Raw genomic sequence first — 6,000 nt, 5'->3', positions numbered from 1 at the left:
ATTAATTTTTATATTTATTTAAAAATAATATTTTTTTCTATATAAAAATATAATTAGATATTAGTATAAAAAATTATTTTAATTGTTATAAAATTAACTTAAAATTATTTTTTTGATATTTATATGTAATAAATATTTCAAAAAAGAGAAATAAAAATATAGATTCAAAAGATAACCGATGAAAATTTAAAACTAACTCAAAAAGCTAAAAATGTATATAATAATAATAATAATAATAATAATAATAATAATAATAATAATAATATATTTTTTATGCGAATAATATGATAGAATTATTTTTAATTGTAATTAATTATAAATTTAACGTATTTTTTATAATTTTATTAATTTATTTAAATTGTATTATTTTATTAATTTATTTTTTGTAGAACAGAAAGATAGAGAGAAATAGAGAATAAGAGAAAAAAAGAGAGAAAGAAGAAGAAGAAGAAGGGGAAAGAGAGTGTGTGTGTTTGTTAATTTTGAAAAAAAAGATTTTATTTTAATTGTAATAAAAAATATCTCGTGATACATTTTGATTTGTCAAATTAATAATATAAAATATAAATTATAAGTTATATATACAGTGAAAATGATAGAGAGAAATAGAGCAGGGAAGAGAGATAGACAAGGGGATTGTCAGGAGGAATCAACAAGTAGTTAGCTCATAGAAATTAGTGTTGCAATTCTGTTAAGCTGAGCAGTTAAGGCACTTAAAGTTGTGATGAGTTAGCACCAGCTAGTAAAATTCTCACTATATAAATTGTACACTACAGTTTAGTTCAATAGTAATAATAATGCATCTCTCTCATTTTCTAATTTAGAACTCTCTCTCTCTCTCTCTCTCATTCAGATCTCTGATACCTTTCATGGTATCAGAGCATCAGGTTTTGATCAATGACAGATGCTAATGTTACTATAGCTTCTGCAACAAAAGCAGTGCGCTCATCCATCGACACAGTCACTTTGAAACTAGACGAGAACAATTTTGTTCCATAGAAGTGTCAAATTCTTGCATTCATCAAGTCGAACGGCCTCAAAAATCACTTGAATCAGAAAAAATTTCATACAGGTATGAGACTGAGGAGGACAGAATCATAGACAGCGAAACTTAAGAATTTCTAACGTTGGAGCAGGACGATCAATTCCTTGTTTTATGGTTATTTGCCTCGGTTGATCCAATATTCATAAGTCAACTGGCAAACTGTGAGTATGCTTGTGAGATTTGGAACAAACTCGAAAAGTATTTCACTAAGAGGTTAAAATCAAAGGTGAAGTAACTAAAATCACAAATCAAAATGGTAAAATTACATGGATCTGAAATTGAATATATGTCCAAACTTAAGAAAATTACAAATACTCTTTTTGCACTGGGATCTTCACTCTCAAATGAGAAATTTGTTGATGTAGTCACTTAGGGACTGAAAGAGGACTACAATACTTTTATCACAATGATCTCAGCAAAATTTGACACTGTCACAGAAAGTGAAGTTGAAGCACAACTTCTAAGTCAAGAGGAGTTGATTCAACAATTCAAGAGAATTGAATTAGGCACAATCCAGATAAACCTAGTTCAAGAAAGAGAAGGTAACTTCACAAGAACGAAGTCTGCACTATCAAGGTAGAGGTCCACCAACGCAGTAGCTCAATAATCAGTATCACAATTAGCATTCCTACTCTGACAACTACAATCAGCAAGGATTTCAAGGTAGAGGTCAAGCCTTCCAGGATTTTAGAGGACGGTTTAGAGGTAGAGGAACCTATAGAGGTGGCAGATCTGATTTTCAGGGCAATCGAATAGTGTGTCAACTTTGTGCAAGGCCTAGCCACACTGTGTGGGAGTGTTAACATCATTTTAATGCAAGCTATCTAGATGTTGCAGTTACAGGCACACATCCAACACCTCCTTTACAAGCGTTTCATCAGCCTCAGCCACTACAGCAGGCCAGTGCACTCCTGGCTACAACACCACTTTTCACTCCCTTGACAGATAAAGTTTGGTACCTGGACACAGGCGTGTCTCATCACCTAACATTTAATGGAAATAATTTGATTACAGGATGAACATTTCTAGTATTGGCAAAACTGCTCTATTCTCAGAAACCAAACCCCAAGCCTATTTTAAACTGCTAAATATACTTCATGTTCACTCAATCTCTAAGAACCTTATTAGTGTGGCAAAATTTGTCCTGGACAACCAAATACTCTTTGAATTTTAGCCATTTAACTGCTTTGTCAAATCTAAGGAGATAAGGGAGACATTCCTCCAAGGCTCTTTAGGTAGGGATTATATCATTTTGATGCTATTGGAGTAATGGCAAAGACTGTCCAGATTAGCATTACATCACAAATAAAGAATATGAGCTACAATAATAGGTATAGTGCATCCAACTTTAGTCATCTAGTCTCCACTAACCACAAAACCAGTGATGTCAATGCAACAAAACACAATTGTAGCTTAGGTTCTAGATCAAGTTTGGTTGAAAGTTATAACTGCTTCTGTTAATATAGGTCCATGCCAAACTAGTGACACTAATATTGCCGAGTGTGAAGACAAAATTCTTGCAATCAATTTCAATTTAAACATGACTAATTCTGTTATCAATACTGATGTGGCACAAGTCAATGCTGCTGTTGTAAAAGATATTGCTGAAAAATCTCTAAACAATATAGAAGTAGAAGAAAGCAATCATAGGTCTAAATCAGTGTCAATTTTTTATGTTTGACATAGAAAGTTGGAGTATCTAGCTTTACATATTGGACAAAAAGTGATGACACTGTGTAATATTACTAGTAATGAATTCAATAAAAGTATCTCATCTTTTAGTAACAAAAAGCCTTTGCAGTGCATGTTGTTATGGCAAGAATTACAATTTACCTTTCTCATATTCAAAAACCACTTACTCTCAACTCTTAGAATTGGTATTTTCATATATTTGGAGTCCAACCCCTATGTTCAGTGGCTTTGGGTATAGATACTACACAGTGTTCATTGATGCAACAACAAAATACACGTGTCTTTACCTTTTGCACAATAAAGATCAAACACATCTAGCTTTTCTGCAGTACAAATTGCTTTTTGAAAATAAAATTGATTGCAGGATTAAAACATTACAGACAGACAATAGAAAGGAGTACACGTCTTTAAACTTTACAAAAACACTGATGCAATATGGAATTTCCCATAAAATGAGCTGCTCTTACACCTATGAGCAAAACAGAGGTGCCAAGTGCAAGCACAAGCATATAACAGAAATGGGACTTACTTTATTCTCTCAAGCCTCTATGCCCATAAAATTCTGGGAAGAAGCCTTCCTCAAAACTACATACTTCATAAACCAGCTGCCCTCTTCTGTCCCTAACAAAAAATCTCCCTATGAACTGATGCATAACCGAATTTCAAACTACAAAGCTCTCAAAATCTTTGGCTGCACATGTTACCCACAACTTAGATATTACCAACCTCACAAATTTGACTTTAAGATCTCAAAGTGCCTGTTTTTTGGTTACTCATCCGTTCATAAAGGCTATAAGTGCATTACTCAATTTGGTAAAATTCTCATCTCTAGGCATGTGTTGTTCAATGAAATTGAATTTCCTTTCCCAGACCTCTTTTCCAACACACAAAAACTTATATGTGCAGTACCTTACCAACCACACACCATATCAACTCAACTCTTTAAACATGCTTCACAACCATTTACCTCACCTCTGTCCTCTAACCCTTCCTTCCCACCCTTGAACATTCCTCGCCCCTCATGCCAACCCCCTCTCAGTGCCACTACAAGTGAACCCTCATCAGCAAATCCCTTTCCTAGAAATTCCACTCTTCCTGTGATAGGTCCTTTAATGTCCCTTAACCACAACACTTCAGCAGCTTCAGTTCAGGGTCATGAGTCTCTCACCTTATCCACTCTTGATACCATCCTCACCCCTAATACTCGAGCTATAGAGTTAATTGCCAATACTAGTAATGTTGATCCTTGTTCATTATCTAACAATACAGATTTATACCCTTTTACTGATGTGTTTCCTTCTTGTACAGATGTAAAGTTAATTAAGAAGATAGATCAGTCAACACCTGTGCTTACCCGGAGCTATCCAATGATGACAAGATCCTATGCTAGAATCTTCAAACCAAAAGTGTACCATCTTCAGCTTCACGACTCTGCAAATTTGGACCTCACCGAGACTGAACCTATGTCAATAACTCAGGCACTGAACTCACCACACTAGAAAGCTGCAATGGATGAAGAATTTGGTGCATTAATGAAAAATAAAGACCTGGAAACTGGTTCCTGAGACAACAGTTACCAAACCAATTGGGTGCAAATGAGTCTTTAGAGTGAAACGGCAACCTGGTGGCAAGGTGCAGAAATACAAAGCAAGGTTGGTGGCTAAGGGGTTTCACCAAAGAAAGGGACTAGATTATGACCAAGTGTTCAACCCAGTAGCTAAACCTGCTACAGTGAGAACAATATTGGTTGTTGCAATGTCCAATGGTTGAAATGTCAGGCTGCTTGACTTTGACAATGCTTTTCTCAATACTTGAATGAAATAGTACATATGATGCAGCCAGAAGGATATGAGCTTGGTTTTGGTCTTGTTTGCAAACTGGGAAAAGCACTCTATGGGTTCAAGAAAGCGCCTCACGCATGATACCTCAAGTTAAGCAGCACACTCCACCACTTTGGCTTTAAAAGTACTACCTCTGACCCCTGTCTCTTTGTATGCCACAGCTCAACATTTATAATCTATCTCCTGGCTTATGTCGATGACATTCTTGTTACTAGCACACAAAGGAAATTGAAAGCCTAATTAGACAATTGCATGCAATTTTCACCGTCAAAGATCTTAGTGAAATGAACTTCTTTTTACGAGTAGAAGTAGTTAGGAGCTCGTCGAACTCATTATTTTTCAAGCAGTCAAAATATATCAAAGAGCTCCTAAAGAAAGCCAACATGCGAAACTCCAATCCAGTTCCAACTCCCATGCTGAGTAGTCCCAAGCTCACAGTAAGCACTGGCTCCCCTTTTGATAATCCCTCACTGTATAGGTCAATGGTAGGTCGGCTTCAGTATGCCACCATCACTTGACCTGAGATTGCATACTCCGTCAGCAAGATATCCCAATAAATGCATGCTCCAACAGACCGGCACTGGAAAGCAGTCAAGCGCATGCTTCACTATTTGGCAGGGACGATCAATCTGGGGCTGCAGATTCATAAGAGTGATAACTTGAGAATCATGGCCTTTAGTGATTCAGATTGGGCCACAAACACTGATAATCGCAAGTCTGTCTCAGGATACTGCGTCTTCCTTGACTTGAATTTAGTCACCTGGTCCAGTAGAAAGCAACAGACAGACTCCAAGTTCAATAGTGAGGCTGAATTCTGAGCTCTAGCCGATGCCATAACAGATACCATTTGGTTACAGAAACTGCTACAAGAGATGCATTTACCACCTGACCCAGCACTAATACTATTCTGTGATAACCAAAGCACAATACTGATGACCAAGAACTCGGTTCGCCATAGTCGGTCCAAGCATTTTGAAATCAATCTACACTTTGTTAGAAATAGAGTGGTGTAGTAGCTTACACATGTAGTACACATACCATCACAAGATCAACTTGCTGATATACTTACCAAGCTACTTCCTCAAGCAACGTTTCACAGCTTTAGACCAAAGCTTTGTGTGATAGACACAAACCCCACACACTAGTCAAGGGAGGATGTTAGAGAAGAAACATCAGGAAAGTACCACCCTTCAGGTTAAGGGAGGATGTTAGGAGGAATCAACAAGTAGTTAGCTAATAGAGATTAGTATTGCAACTCTATTAGACTGAGCTGTTAAGGCAGTTAGACTTGTGATGAGGTGACACCAACTAGTAACAATTCTCATTATATAAATTATACACTACAGTTCAGTTCAATAGTAATAATAATGCATCTCTCTCTCTCTCTCTCTCATTTCTAATACCTTTCAAGGATGGAGGAAG

Source organism: Arachis hypogaea, chromosome 2 (genome assembly GCF_003086295.3).
Source record: "Arachis hypogaea cultivar Tifrunner chromosome 2, arahy.Tifrunner.gnm2.J5K5, whole genome shotgun sequence".
In the NCBI taxonomy this organism is placed as follows: domain Eukaryota; kingdom Viridiplantae; phylum Streptophyta; class Magnoliopsida; order Fabales; family Fabaceae; genus Arachis; species Arachis hypogaea.
The sequence above is the reverse complement of the archived record's forward strand: the minus strand, read 5'-3'. Positions refer to the sequence as shown.